This window comes from Spermophilus citellus (genome assembly GCF_964194105.1).
Source record: "Spermophilus citellus genome assembly, chromosome: 3".
NCBI lineage: Eukaryota > Metazoa > Chordata > Mammalia > Rodentia > Sciuridae > Spermophilus > Spermophilus citellus.
The window spans coordinates 209350472-209365832 of NC_138184.1; the positions used below are offsets into that span (position 1 = coordinate 209350472).

General features: G+C 38.7%; 1 protein-coding gene across 20 annotated transcripts in view; it reads left to right on the forward strand.

Moving 5' to 3' along the window:
- LOC308643752 (uncharacterized protein) overlaps positions 1 to 15361 on the forward strand; it is a 160071-nt gene that overhangs the window by 65858 nt on the left and 78852 nt on the right. The window lies entirely within an intron of this gene.

A 15361-nucleotide genomic window follows, 5' to 3' on the forward strand; every position in this document is an offset into this window, starting at 1 on the left:
TCTGTCACTGAGCTACAGTCCCAGCCCTGATGCCACATATTTAAGGAATACTTTTTAAAATAGATTTGAGGTGAATTTCCAGAATGAAAGGGAACATTTTAAAGTGAACAGTTTGGAGGCATTTAATATATTCATGACATTGTGTGACCACCATTTGTATCTAGTTCTAAAACAACTTCATCATCCCTGAAAGGAAATCCTAAGTCCCATGAAGAGTTTGTCTCCCAATTCCTTCTCCCCCTATTCTCTGGCAACCACCAACAAACTTTCTTCTCTGTGGATTTAACTATTCTGGATAGTTCAGATAAGTGGATTCCTGCAATATGTGACTAATCTTCTTAACAATAAACATAATAATTATAATAAAATTTAGCATTGAGTGCTTATTAACAGGTGAGGCATGTAATTATTTTTTATGTATATATTTATTTTTTAGTTGTAGTTGGACACAATACCTTTATTTTATTTATTCTTATGTGGTGCTGAGGATTGAACCCAGGGCCTTGCACATGCTAGGCGAGCACTCTACCTTTGAGCCACAATCCCAGCCCAAGGTATGTAATTCTTACAACAGACTTATAAACAGGTACTGTCATTATTATATAGAAGAGTGTTATGGTTTAGATATGAGGTGTCCCCCCAGAAGCTCCTGTGTATGACAATGCAAGGAAGTTCAGATGAGAGCTTGAATCTAGTCATTGGCTTCATCTACACATATGGATTAACTAACTGGATTGTAACTGTAAGCTAGAAGAGGTAGGTCACTGGGGACATGCCTTTGGGTTTACATTTTGTCCTTGGTAAGTGGATCTTGCTCTCTGCTTCCTTGTTGCCATGTCTCCAGCTGCTTTCCACCACCATGGCCTTCCACCATGATGGCCTGCCTCATCCTGGGCCCAGAACTGCAGAGTCAACCAGCCATGGACTGAACCTCTGAGACCATGAGCCAAAATAAACTTTCCTCCTCTAAGTTGTTTTTGTCAGGTTTTTTGGTCACAGCGATAAAAAATTGACTAAAACAATGAGAAAATTGGCACTTGGCTAAATGAATTGCCTGAGATCCATAAATTATGGCCTAACAAGGAATAACCTTTGGTCAGACCCACTTACACTAGTGCTTTTTCCAAATGCCTCAGCTATATCTCAACTTCATTTCCCTTATCACAGACAGATGGATGGATACTCCTTCTCAAGTTTAACAACTTCATAGAACTTGATTCAAATACTGAATGTGTTGTTACTTGCTTACAGCTGTATTTCTCTAGCAGTGCAGTAAGTCCAGGCAAACTCTTTTGAAGAGCTCATTAAAACTGCTAAAATAAAGTCTTAGAAGCAGGTGCATTCATTAGTTGAAATGCAGACGATTATGTTAATATCGCATTCAGGTGACAAATTTAAAGGCATCAAAATCATGGAGGATAAAAGGATTTTCAAAGCTAAAGTTAACTTCTTCCTTTGTAGAACTCTTTGTTCTGTTAAGCATGTGACTGACTGCAGCTGTCCAACTTGGGGACCTCCAATGTTATCTCACAAAAATAAAGCTGTTTTGCAATAATTTATTTCCCTTACAAATTCTTGAGCCTCAATTTAGAAAAAGAAAGATAAGGAATTGTCTCCACCCCTGCTGCTAGATCTGGCACCCCATTTACAACTTATTTTCCACCCTGGGTCCAAGGGTAGGGGAAACACATTTAAAAAGATGATTGAAATATGTAGGCAGAATTGGGGACGTAGCTCAGTGGTACAGCCACATGTGTAATATGCTGAGTTTGATTCCCAGCATAAAAAAAAAGTCGGGGGGCTGGAGTTGTAGCTCAATAGTAGAGCACTAGCCTAGCATGTGTGAGGCACTGAGTTCAATCCTCAGCTCTGCATAAAATAAGGTATTGGGTCCATCTACAACTTAAAAAAAAAAGTTGGACTGTGAGCCCTAATTTGGGAAAGATGGGCCAACAATTCTTTTATTTTGCCCTTCTTCCTTTTCTTTCTTTCTTTCTTTTTTTTTAATATTTTTTATACTTGAGCGCTCAACCACTGAGCCACATCCCCAGCCCTTTTTAATTTTTTATTTAGACACAGGTCTCATTGGGTTGATTAGGGCTTCCTCACTAAGTTGCTGAGGCTGGTTTTGAACATGGGCTCCTCCAGCCTCCGCCTCCTGAGCTGCTGATGCAAGCATGCACCACCACGCCTGGCTTGCCCTTTATTAATCTGAAAGAAATGTTGAGTGTGAAATGTGTATGTGACCACATATGTGTTTGGCATATTATTTACATATTTATTTTGTGGTGGGCTGTTTGGCTGCTGTAACTAAAGGACCCAACCAGGACAGCTGTAGAGGAATAAGTTTATTTGAGGGCGCATGGTTTTAGAGGTCTTAGTCCTTAGACAGCTCCATTCCTTGAGGCTCAAGGGCGGGCAGAACATCATGGCAGAACAGTGTGGCAGAGGGAAGCAGCTCAAGAGATGATCAGGAAGCTAGAGAGAGGTCTCCCCTTGCAAGATAAAAATATATACCCCCAAACCACACCCCAAATTCTCACCTCCTCCAGCCACACCCCACCTGCCTTCAGTTACTACTCAATTAATCCCATCAGGTGATTAATTTACTGATTGGGTTCAAGCTCTTGTAACCCAATCATTTCTTCTCTGAACCTTCTTGCATTGTCTCATACATGAGCTTTTGGGGGATACCTCACATCCAAACCATAACATGGGGATTGAACCCAGGGGTGGAATTTGCAATCCTCTGCCTCAGCCTCCTGAGTAGCTGGGATTATACAGGCATGTACCACCATGTGGGGCCAACATATATGTATTTGAGAGCCTATATGCTAGAATATTAATAAGAGTTCCACCAGAATAATTTAAATTTTCTTTTTTGTCAATTTTTATATTTTATAAAATATAAATACAAAATTTAAATTTTTTAAAATTGATTTTTAAAATTTTTAAATCTGTGCCTTTTAAAACAATTTTTTTTTTTTACTTTTTAAAAATTATTTTATTTGTTTACTTTTTATGTGGTGCTGAGGATTGAACCCAGGGCCTTGCATGTGCTAGGTGAGTGCTCTACTGCTGAGCTACAACCCCAGTTCCCCAAATTTGTGCTTTCTAAACTTATGAAAAATTATTGTGGAGCACATAGTCCTTCCACATTCAATAGTTTTACTGGTAAGATTAGGTTACCATTTAGTTGTCTAGCACATGGAAGCTGGGTGAGGTGTTTCTGTAATTCCCTTCCTCTTCTCAAACCCAGGATATCTGTGGAAACATTGCTTTTTCCTTGTAGAAGGAAATATAAGAAAATACAGTTCAGTATCAAGTTACTTAATAAGAATACAAGCATGGTTAAATAGTTTTATATTTTTCTTCAAAACCTCAGTCAAGTGGGCTTGCATTTGATGAATGTAGTTTACCTCTTGCAATGGGAAAAGGACTAAAAAAACCTATTTAGGACAAACATATTTATTTTTAATATTTTAGTTGTGCTCTCTGTGAAACCTTTGTAAACTATACTTGACTTTCTTTTTTTTTAAAGTGTACAAAAATAATTGTGTTACTGATTAAAACATAAATACGGAAGCTGCTATAGACTTGGACCTTGCTACCAATAGAGCATGTTTATGTAGTGTGTGTGCATTGCTCAGTAGCTTGAAATTAACAAGCTGAAAGACCCCTTGTACAGTGTAATAGTCCTATTTTTGCCTTTCTCCCTTTATCTTCTACTTTATCCTTCCCCTGTTCAATATTACTTTCTCTTTTTTTCTCTACATAATTTAGAAGTCCATCAATGCCATTTAAAATGAAAAGCCATACATTAAAAAAGAAAAATCCCCTTGGGATGGGTTTGGACAGTACTTTCATGTGGTAGTACCACATTGAAATCAGCGGGTATGTTCCAAGACCCCAGTGGATGCCTGAAACCATCGATAGTACTGAACCCTATAATTTAATACCTTTTCCATCTTAACTAAGCACTTATCAAGCACATGGCCATGAGTTTTGCAGTTAGAGGTGAAGCAAAGCTAGTCCAGATTTTCTCAGATAGAACCATAGACCTCATCAACCACAGAATAGTTTTTTTTTTTCCTTTCCTTATTAAGTCAAAACTTTCACCTCTTTCCTTGGTCTCTTGTTGGCATATTTGAGTTGTTAGTACCACTACTCTTGTGCTTTGGGGCCACTATTAAATAAAATAAAGGTTGCTTGAATAAAATCACATGACACATAACAGTCAATCTGATGACTGAGATGACTACTAAGTGACTCACGGGCAGGTAGCATATACAGCATAGATACATTGGACAAAGGGGTGATTCATGTCCCAGGTGGGATGAAACAAGATGGCATGAAATTTCATCATGCTACTTAGAACAGCAAGTGATTTAAAACTTATAAATTGTTTAGTTCTAGAGTTTTTTATTTCTTATTTTTGGACCAAGGCTGATTTGAAGTAGCCAAAACCTGAGATGAGGGAAAACTGCTGTATACCTGCCCCTCTTTTTGGTTAGCAGTAGCCTAGCTGAATCCTGTTCCAAACTGCCATAATATGTCTCATTAGCTGAAACTTACATGGATACAGCTCCTTTGACTGCTGGACAGCTCCGAGTCTCCTAGCAGTATTTTCCCACCCACCCTCTTCTCTTTCTGTTTAATTCTCAGAGCTAACACCCTCACAAAGCTGCAGATTTTAGACAAAACAAGGAAGACAGCTAAAAGAGACTCTTGTTCTTCTAGTATGATCCATCACTACCATAAAATAAGAGGGTAAATTTCAGACCATAGAATTTAGAGATGAACATGAGAGGTCACCTTAATATTAATCAAGTTTCCTTTTCATGAATGTGTTTCTTCTAGAGAGTACCTGGTAGTCATCCAGCTTGACTTTGAAATTTTCCAATGATGAAAAACTGTTCTATTTTCGCCCCCACTTTTCTCCTGATAGATGGGTTGATAGAGCACAAATAACATTATAACCACAATGCCAGAAAGAAAATAAATAAATGAATCCTAATCCTTAAAAAAAAATCGGCTTTTTTTTTCAAATTTCTGTTACTGATCCAGAACCCAGTCTCAAGGAAATATAACCCCTTAGGATTCACAAGGAATGCAATGAGGTTGAATCATTTGGCTGAAAGACACAGATTTTATTGGTCCAGAGTGTCCATTACACCATGAGAACAATACCCAGAAAAGGAAAATTGTATAATTTATTTATAAGCCTGAATACCAGAGTGTTGTTCAAATCTCTTTCTAATTCATCCCCCTTTGTCTCCCTGATGCCTGTGCAACAAAAGAAAATTTCTGAAATTATTTAATCCAGGAATCTTGCCTTCAAGGATATGCCAACATTTACAAAGACTAAGTTGAGTAGTGTGTTTCCAAGTTACCTAAATTTACATATTATGATTTTCCTTTCAGAAGAATTGGAGAGTTCAGCAGTATTTTGAAACAACTAGATATGAGAACACAAAGAAAAATAATAGCAAAAAAAATTTTTCAGAGACAGGGGGTCCTATGGAAGCCACCGGATATCCTGTCTTTTCACATTGGTTATGTCATCAGACCTTTTTTTTTTTTAAAGTGATTGTAATGATTAAAGTGGGGTTGAATTTGGAAAATCAATTCATTAATAGAGAGGATAGAATACTGTGAACTATAATTTTGTCTAAGTAAATATAAAGGAGAGAGTTTTTGAATGATTATTATTGTAATGAATTGTAAAAAAAATGCAAGTACAAAAGAATGCAAAGAAGACAAGAAACCACCCTACATCCCATTGCCAAATAAATAAATAAATAAATAACCACCATAAATGTTAGGGGTATATCAGTTCAGTTATAGAAGTAAGGATACTTTAGAATTTTAAAAGGCAACTTATATTTGGGCAATTGAACATGGCCTTATTTATGGCCCAATTGAAACAGACACAAAACCTGGCATTTAAAAATTATCTATTTACTCTGAACAATTTTGAGAGGAAGGGTATTAATTAGAACTTTGAATCTATAAGAAATTCTGAGAATGTGAATTCAATACGAATCAACAAATGTCTTTAATTTCTTCTGTATATCCACCTTCAATTCAGCTGCATCAAAAGTATATTATGGTAAGATATGTTTCCCTAATTCATTTCAGTTTACAAATAAACTTTATACTGACTTTCAAGACCCTGTAAAATAATCAGGGCTCCAGTCAGCTGGTGCATGCTAGTTGGGCCTTCTAGTTTATTTAGTCTATCCTGGTTCCTTGGACATACATTGTGATTGGTCCTTGTCTATGCTATAACAGTTATTAAGTTTTTTGTTGTTTTTTTTTTTTTATACCAGGGATTGAACCCAGGGGCACTTAATCACTGTGCCACATCCCCAGCCCTTTTTCATATTTTATTTAGAGACAGGGACACGGTCTCACTGAGTTGGCTAGGTTCTTGCTTCAATTGTTGGGGCTGGCTCTGAACTCGAGATCCTCCTCCCTCAGCCTTCTGAGCCGGTGGGATTACAGGCGCGCACCACCACACCCAGACAGTTATTAAATATTTTGAACATCATCCCTGAAATAGGAAATAGAGGAAAACCTAATAATTTTGTCTAGCAATTTAAGTTTGAAATACACACTTCTCATCTGCTGGCCACATTCCCACTGTTCTTCCCTTTGGAGCAAATACTGAAGCAAAACCACCACCTTATGATTCTTTTAGTACAACTTTGTGCCGATTCATACTTCCACATATTAGCAATACGTTTTGTTCCCAGGACGATAGATTTCTGTAGGGAAGAGGTGGATAGATGGAGAGGCATATGGTAAACACCTTGGTTTATCTGAGGAAGAGGGCGGGTGGCAGTCATTTTACCCTCGGTCTTCACCGAGGTCCGAGCAGTGACCAGCAAGGCTGTGACAGGAGCTCAATTCAGCAGGGTTCCAAGATTATGGAAATCACATTATTCCTGGGACAGGAGATTCTGCCAGCTAGTCATGCCCATCATTATAAATAAATGATGAATTCATGCCCATCATTAAGGCAAAAACACATACTCTTCAATCTAAAGTCCCCATTTTAATATTTACCTAAGAATGTTGTTTTTTTTTTTTTTTTTGCTTTGGCCAAATCTACCTCCCTCCAAGAAGAAAGGAGACTTCTTGTTGTTGTAAATAAATGCATACAACAATGGGGAGATCCTAATGCATCACATCAAGGTCTATTTATACTAGTGATAGCTTGTTATATGGCCATACTAAACATTCCCATGAGCTAAATTTGTGTGTGGGAGGGGTGCTGGGGGTAGAACCCAGAGTCTCACATACGCAGCAAATGCTCTGACTAAGCTTCACCCCCAGCCCAAGTTTTTATTCCTTTGATTTTCTAATTTGGGGCTGGGGTTGTGGCTCAGTGGTAGAGCGCTTGCCTAGCCTATGTGAGGCACTGGGTTCAATCCTCAGCACCACATAAAGAACAATAACTAGAATAAAGGTATTGTGTCTATCTACAATGAATATATTAATAAATACATGACAAATCTTTAAAATATATGTCTATATATATAAAACAAATCTTGAAAAAAAATTAAATAAATATGTCTCTTATTAACTTCATCTACTTATTAAGGAGGTCCCTCTCAGTTTCTTTCTATTGAAGAGGTGAAGTAACTTTTGTTTATTTAATTTTTCCTTATAAATAAAAGCACACTTCCCTGCTCTTAAATATACCTCATTAAACTCATGTTGGGGCAAAAAAAAAAAAAATTACAGGAAATTTTCAAACTCAAAGGAAGTTCTGCTTCTTTATGTTGCAAAATCAGAAACATCATGGTCTCCATGATCTTTGTGACATTCAGGGACATTGCTTCTAACTCTCTAAATGGCAGATTATTACAATTATTTCTGTTTAAAATTTGTACGGCACTTCTCCCATCCTACTTACACTTGAGTAATGGTAATACAAAAATTAGATGCCAGGTCCTGTCTTACTCACCAACTTACATTGAAAAAATACAGGCCAAATAGATGGAAGAAGAAAGCCACTACTTCCTGGGTAACCCACATATCACAATTGATGGTAATGGCCTAATCAAAAGTACAGATTTCTGTGTAATAATAGCCCTGTTTACCTCATAAACACTAGACCACTTGATTGTTTTTCCTGGAAAAAAAAAGTCCTAACTAATTTTAGTAAATTAAATCATATTTTTCCACTGACATGTTCTAATTTAAAGATATGACTTCATTTTTTAATTGATCCCAAACTGAGAGTGACACTCAACTGTCCTTCTTTTCTTTTCTTTCTTTCCTTTTTTAAACCCAGAAGTGCTGTGCCACTGAGCCACATCCCCAGCCCCTTTTATTTTTTTTTTTATTTTGAGACAGGGTCTTGTTAAATTGCAGAGGCTGGCCTCGACCTTGCAATCCTCCTGTCTCAGTCTCCTGAGTCACTGTGATTGCCCTCGTGCACCAGTATGCCCAGCTACGGTTTAAAATTTCAAACTTGATTAGCATTCACTAATTAGGTACTTTAGGGAAAGGGCTAATTTGAATTAGTGAAAATTTTGAATGCTAAGATATAAAAATACAGAGTTATATCACCTCACAGTACAATATGCAATTCCAGGAGTCTATAGAGAAGTATTTCTGAGAAGAAGGGTACTGTGAAGACTGTTTTAATAAAATTCCTCTTTAAACCTTAGGTAAATTCATGCTGCTAATTGAGCTGAATATGTTTAGCTCATCTTCACTCTGTAGTTATTATATGCTTGGCATCATGCTAGAAAAAATTTTGTCCTCAAGTTAACAATTCACTCTAAATTATCATTCATTTTGCCTAGTGACATTTTATCTCATGCTTCATTCAGCACCTGTCTCCGTGTACTCATTTATTCAAAAGACACTTTAAAGTTATAATGGGATATAAGCACAAATTCAAAATGACTGGGGTCTTAAGGTGAAAGTCATTTATCATGTGGACCAACACCAATCCATCAGTAGAGCAATCGATCAACAAGTCCTTTGTTCCAGCTAGCACAGCTGGGTCAGGGTTTCTCAACCTTGGCACAATTGACCTTTAAGACTAGAGAATTCTTTATTGTGGAGGGCTGTTCTGTGCATTCCAGGAGCTTTAGCAGGATCCTTGCCTCTTTCCATTAGATGCCAGTAATGACCCCACTTCCAGGTCTGACAATCCGAAATGTCTCCAGACGTTGCCAAGTCCCCAGGGGAAGGAGGGGAGTGCCCCTGATGGAGAACCAGTGGTTAGTGTGTGTATCAGGCCTTCTTTATTAGATTATAAAGACTTTGAGGGCAGAGACCCAGTCTGATTCATCACTCTACCACCCTTTCTCTACCACCTAAATTTAGTTTCTGGCACAAAAATGCCTCTTGATGAATGTTCTGAAAGGAACAAAATATCTCTGGAGTGTCTCTGCTGCTGTCAGCCCTGCACAGGGCACCTTGGGAAATCCAGAAGCTGAATAAAGTAACTGGGATGAATTGTCTAGCAAACTTTTACGATTTGAATAATCATCTGTATTGTAGACCCACTTGGCTGCAAAATGTCTACGTTTGTATAAGACTTTCCTATATTTGAAGTATGTCTCATATAATAATGCTGTTTAATCCAGACACAATGTTAATCAATTTGGCCACCACTGTTTATAATGTAAGCTCCCAAGTCCTAGGAACATATTCTTAGGCAAGAGTGGGAGGTATTCCGGTTTCAGTAGCCTTGACTTCGTTTATTAAATGGAACTCTTAGAATTGGTTTAATAATGTTAAATTTAAAGTTCAGATTCTCTTTTGTCACGTTAGAACATCTAAAAGGCTCTCCAGTGATCTAAGTAATTTGGGTTTGCTTAGATTCCTGGAAATTGCCAGAAGACTTTAAGGGAGGAGGGGGAGGAAAAAAAAACGAGTGAGGAAATTTTCCCTGTGGGCAATTCGGGAAAACAAAAATATTTTTGTGCTGTGTGGAGACTTCTCAGGAAAGGAGGGTTGGCCAGTACCGGCTGCATCTGCGCAAGGGGAATTTCCACATTTGGGAAAACATGATCATAATTAATGACTTAGGAAAGCCAAGAAAATGGACCATGTTGGAAAAATATGATCTTGGATGGCTAAGTCACTGTCAATGGATTGGGCTAAAAAATTGGATTGTTTTAGACAGAGATTTTTATTTGTGGATATTTTCCTATAGTACCCTGCAACTGGGGCCATAGGAAGTCCTGTCCCTGGAGAACTGGCTTCCCATATCTAGATCCACTCTCCCTGTCTCCCTGCCTTCAGGGTGTGTTTGCTTTAGACCTCTGGCCTAGCCACTGACTGGTCTGGAGTCTTTTGGTTTGAACATGACACAGAGGTCTAGCCAGCAGGGGCCGTTAGTACCTGTTAGAACCAAGATGATTATCCAGGACTCTGGGACAAGGACAAGAGGATGAGATTGCCTGGTACAAATGCAGCCATCATTAATGGAGGCTTCCATGTCCCAGGCCTGGTGCTCAGAACATTCAAAACTGTCTTGATGTAGACTCACAAGCAACTGAAGCTCAACAAATTTGAGCCACTTGCCCAGGGCCATGCAGTTTTTACCAACCAAAGTATATTTCCCTCCCTTCTGGTCCTTCACAGAAAGTCTACTTCCTAAATTGGAATGTTCTTCCTCCGAGAACAACCCCCTGCTTCCTTAACCGCTACCTTCCTCTTGCTCTTTCCCAGATCACTTTGTTTAAACTAGATCTGCTCACGGGAGTTCTCTATGGTTACCTCTCATTCTCCAGAGGAGAAATCCAGGTTAACAAGTTCAGCACCATTCACATCTCGGTTTACTTAGGGAATGATTATGCGCTTAAAACATTCTTGACCTGCTTTCTGGTTTTCTTTTACCTGGCCAATCAATTTTATTAATACAGGTATGATCCTCTTATGCCTCTTCTCTCAGGATTTTCTCAAGGTAGAAATAGCTTGCCAAATTTGAAAAGATTTTTTAAGGTGAAGGTCAAGTTCTTCAAAAAAGGAAATCTAACTAGGAAAGAAAAAGATCCCTATATTTGACATGTAGACGGAGTATCCAGTGGATCACTGATAAAATGCAACACAATGTTTTGCAAATTAAAAAAGATTACAGGTTCATTCGGGTCCCTCAGAAGGAACAATTCCACACCCTAACCCATATGACGTAGCTTCTAAAGTTAGCTCTGTCCTGCAACTGCAATGAATCCAACAAAACAAACGTAAGCAGCATTGAAGAGTCTAATTGTCCTTGATTGACCCTTGAATATTGTAATTAATATAAAAATCACAGCATTTGGAAATAATTTAATACACTCTATTAAACCTAAAACAACATAATTTGTGTTTGGAGTATTTCTTGGGCATAGTCAGACATTATTAACTTCATTTAGAGGTCTGAAAACTGAAGAGATGTATTCGTTTTCTATGACAATGGAAAAATTATCACAACCTTAAGGATTAGAGCAGTATCCCACTTATTCTGCAGGTTCTATAGTTTTATAGGTTGCTGTGGTCCAGGTGGGCTTGCCTGGGATCTCTGCTTAGGATCCCATAGGGTAGAAATCAAGAGATGAATTGGGCTGGACTCTCATCTAGAGGTTCTGGGGAAGAACTCTGGTGCAGTAATGCTCACGTATTCCTTCTCACTTGGTTTTCTCCATTCTCACAGCCAGCAGTCACGCTGGAGACTTTCTCACAAATGAAATCTTTTCATCTTTCTCTAGAAAACTATTCTTCTAAAGGATTCACTGGATTGGGCCAGGCCCATTTAATAATCTCCATATTTTAAACTCACCTGGGACTTAAAACCCTCCTCAGCTTGTACCCCAATGACAGTCTAACTGAATAACCAGAGGATGGGAATTTGGGGCTGCCATCTTTAGAATTTCGTCTGCCATAAGGAAATAGTCACCCAGTTTATCTGAGACAAAATCTGGAGACAGACTCTCAACAGTACTGAGTCCAATAACTTAATTTTCCCTTTATTCCTCTTATTGTTTTGTTTCTAAACATGTATGTATGGTTTGTTTTTAATACATGTGTTTTGGGGGATGCATATCCCCATATTTTTCACTGATGCATGGTCAAGATCCCGTTGCCAAGGCTGGTTTGGGACATCGTGTTTCAGAGGCCTATCTGAGAATTATTATCTAGGACTAGAGCTAGTGCATGGTGGGGGAGCAGTGTTGATAGGTAAGAAAGGACAGTGGCTAAAGTTTCACTGAATACAGAGGAGGAATAGTTTAGTCTTTTCATTTCTTTTCTTTTTGTGGTGCCAGGGATTGAACCCAGGGCCTTGTCCATGTTAGGCAAGCACTCTACCAACTAAGCTTCGTCCCCAACCCCATAGTCTTATTTTTAGTATATTCACTAAAGACAGTTGAGGATGGGGATTCTCTTATTATTTTCTTTTTTTAATATTTATCTTTTAGTTGTAGTTGAACACAATACCTTTATTTTATTTATTTATTTATTTTTATGTGGTGCTGAGGATTGAACCCAGGGCCTCGCATGTGCTAGGTGCCCTACCGCTGAACCACAACCCCAGCCCCTCTCTTATTATTTTCTATAGGCAATTCCAGAAGTTCAAAGATCAGGAGACAGAGGAAGGGAGGGGAAAGGGAGAGGGAGAGATTGATTTGTGAATAGAATTTGAGAATCTATTTTTTTCCCAACAGGGAGATTTGGGAATGTGCTGGATAAGCATCACTAGCAGCTACCAAACTTTTTGTTGTACAATCCCAATAAGTCATGGCCTGCAGGTGTGCTGGAGGTCTTGAATTCGGGCTGAGTTCTTGGTCCCAGCTGACCATTGATCCAGAAATCTGGGCCTACACAGGATCACCTTGGGATTGGGAAGGTCTGGAAAAAACTGAGAAGATCCTAGAAAGAGAGATGAAGGAAGATGGCGTATTCATTTCTCTGATTTTATCATTATACCTGGAGGATAACCTAATTTTAAAAATCTAGTATTTTGGTCAAGGGAGTGGAGATGAATTTAGCCTTTGGAAAGTCATAGATAGAAATATGAAAATGTAAGAGAAAGGCAAGATATTTCAGAGGCTAACTAAATCTCTCTCTCCTCTTTCAAGTACATTTGGGTTTTCCCTTCCTTGAAATCCTGGGCCAGAAATGGAGAGGAGCAAAACATTCCCCAAATGTTTCTTTTCAAAGTCTCCCAAACCTTCAGAAAATGGTGAGACAATGCAATCATGTTATTAAGCAAAGAGAAAGAAGTCAGTGGAGAAGACATTCAGAAAGAGCAATTTGGTTCAGAGGACACGTGGTTTGTTTGGCTTTGGATATGAGGACACAAGGAAGAAAGAGGTAGGGCGGGAATTAATGTTGCTTATTAATTGTGACATCTTAAAGCAAAACACATTTGAGATTTTTTTAACTGAGTGATTTTACTCTATAAAGGATAACTCTAAGGATCCTGATAACATGTTGCAGATGTTATTTTGATTCACAAAGTTTTCCACTTAAAAGTCTTTCCTTTCATGTCTTCGTTCATTCAGAAATATTGGATGAAAACTTCCAGCAATGAACACAACAGATGAGGTCCCTGCTTGCATGAAGCTTCGTCCTAGTGGGGAAGTTAGATAATACACAAATACACAGGTCTCATAACATGATGCATGAAGAGGTAAATGCCATGAAAATTAGACAGTGATAGCGATAGGGAGAAATAAAAAAATAGTGAATCGATGGATGACCTGGTGACATTTTAGACTGCATGATTTGGGAACCCCTGTCTGAAAAATGACATTAAACCGTGATCTCACTGACAGAGAGGAACCCATCATGAAAAGATAGGAAAGAACAGCAGTCTAGGTAGAGAGGAAAGAAGACTCAGAAGTCTCCAAGATAGTAAGAAATGTGAGTTTGAGAAAGAGAACCCGGGAGACTGGAACTCGTTGGCAAATGGAAAAGTGGCACAAGATGAAGTTGGACAGGTGGACAGAATCTAGACCATTTAGGCATGACAGGCTAGGATAAGGAATTTCAACTTTGGACAGATGGGAAGCCATTGGGAGGTCATAAACAAGGAAGTGATTTTCTGTTGGGGCATAGAATTGTAGAGAGCAAGAGAAGAAGTTGAGTCGGGAAGTCTTTAGGAAGCAATTGTCATATAGGTGAGAATGGTGGTTTGATCTAGGACGGTAACAGTGAAGCTGGTATCTGGGGCAGGTGCAGAAGGTGGAGTCCACAGGACTCTCTGTGGGTTTGTATGTGAAATATAAGAAAATGCAAGGACTCAAATCTATTGCCTCCACTGTCAGCTCAGGTACCAGGTGGATGGTGATGCCATTGGTGAGGCAGGTGACATAGGAGTAAGAAGAGTGGCTGACCCTCTTAATTCCCTCCCCACTCACTGTTCCTTTCTTGCCTCTAACAGAGCCCTGCCTTTGTTTAGAATGACAATATGTCCAGCCCCAAGTGATGAATCATGATTGGTATAATTCAGTCATAATAGTCCCATTCCCTTTTGCTAGATACTCAATTTTCCCATTTCCTTTGCAGCTAAGGGAGCCTTATTTCTGGCTAATGAAATCTCAGTGAAAGCCTCTGGGCATAGATATGTCTGTCTGGAACACCCTCATAATGGGTGGAGCTATGGTAGATATCTTCTTACTTTAAGACGAAAGGTCTGAAGATTAAAAACCCATATGCTAAGGATGGTAAAGGAGAAAAAAAATCACCTGAATCCAGGATAATATGGTGGAGTTAGCTGAACCTACACCAGAGACCTTGTTTATGAAAAACAGAAATTAAATTTTGTTTAAGCCTCGTTGTTATTTGATATGAGATGGTTCAAGAAAAGAATCAAGGGTTCTCCTTTGACTGTGTTGAGTTGGAGATGCCCATTAGATCTTCTTGTGGAAGTCACTGTATAATATTTCCCTTCTCTTACCAGTGGAACAAAAGTTTCTAGACCTATTAAATCTATATATAGACAGAATCATATAGTATATGACTAGAAAACTATGAAAAGATAAATATAAATGTGAAAAAACTTGCAGTGGCTATGAGGAAGCCCAAATTAGAATCTGACCATCAATATGTAAGACTGACTCCCCCCATTTGTTAGGTTAACAAGATTGAAGTTTTTAAAACAGGAAGTACAGACAGGTATGGTGATGCACTGTCGCGTCTACCCGCCGGCAGGAAAGACGACAACAGCAGGATTCTTCTTTAACACACTTTATTGGAAGCTTCCATGAGGTATAGATGAGAGAAAAAGGGCCCCGGGCCCGAAAAAACCACCCCTTATATACTTCAACTGCAGCCCTGCTCGTACACCATTGGACAAAGAGTGCATAGCAACACAGCAGCAGCCAATAGAATGATAGACCCAGCA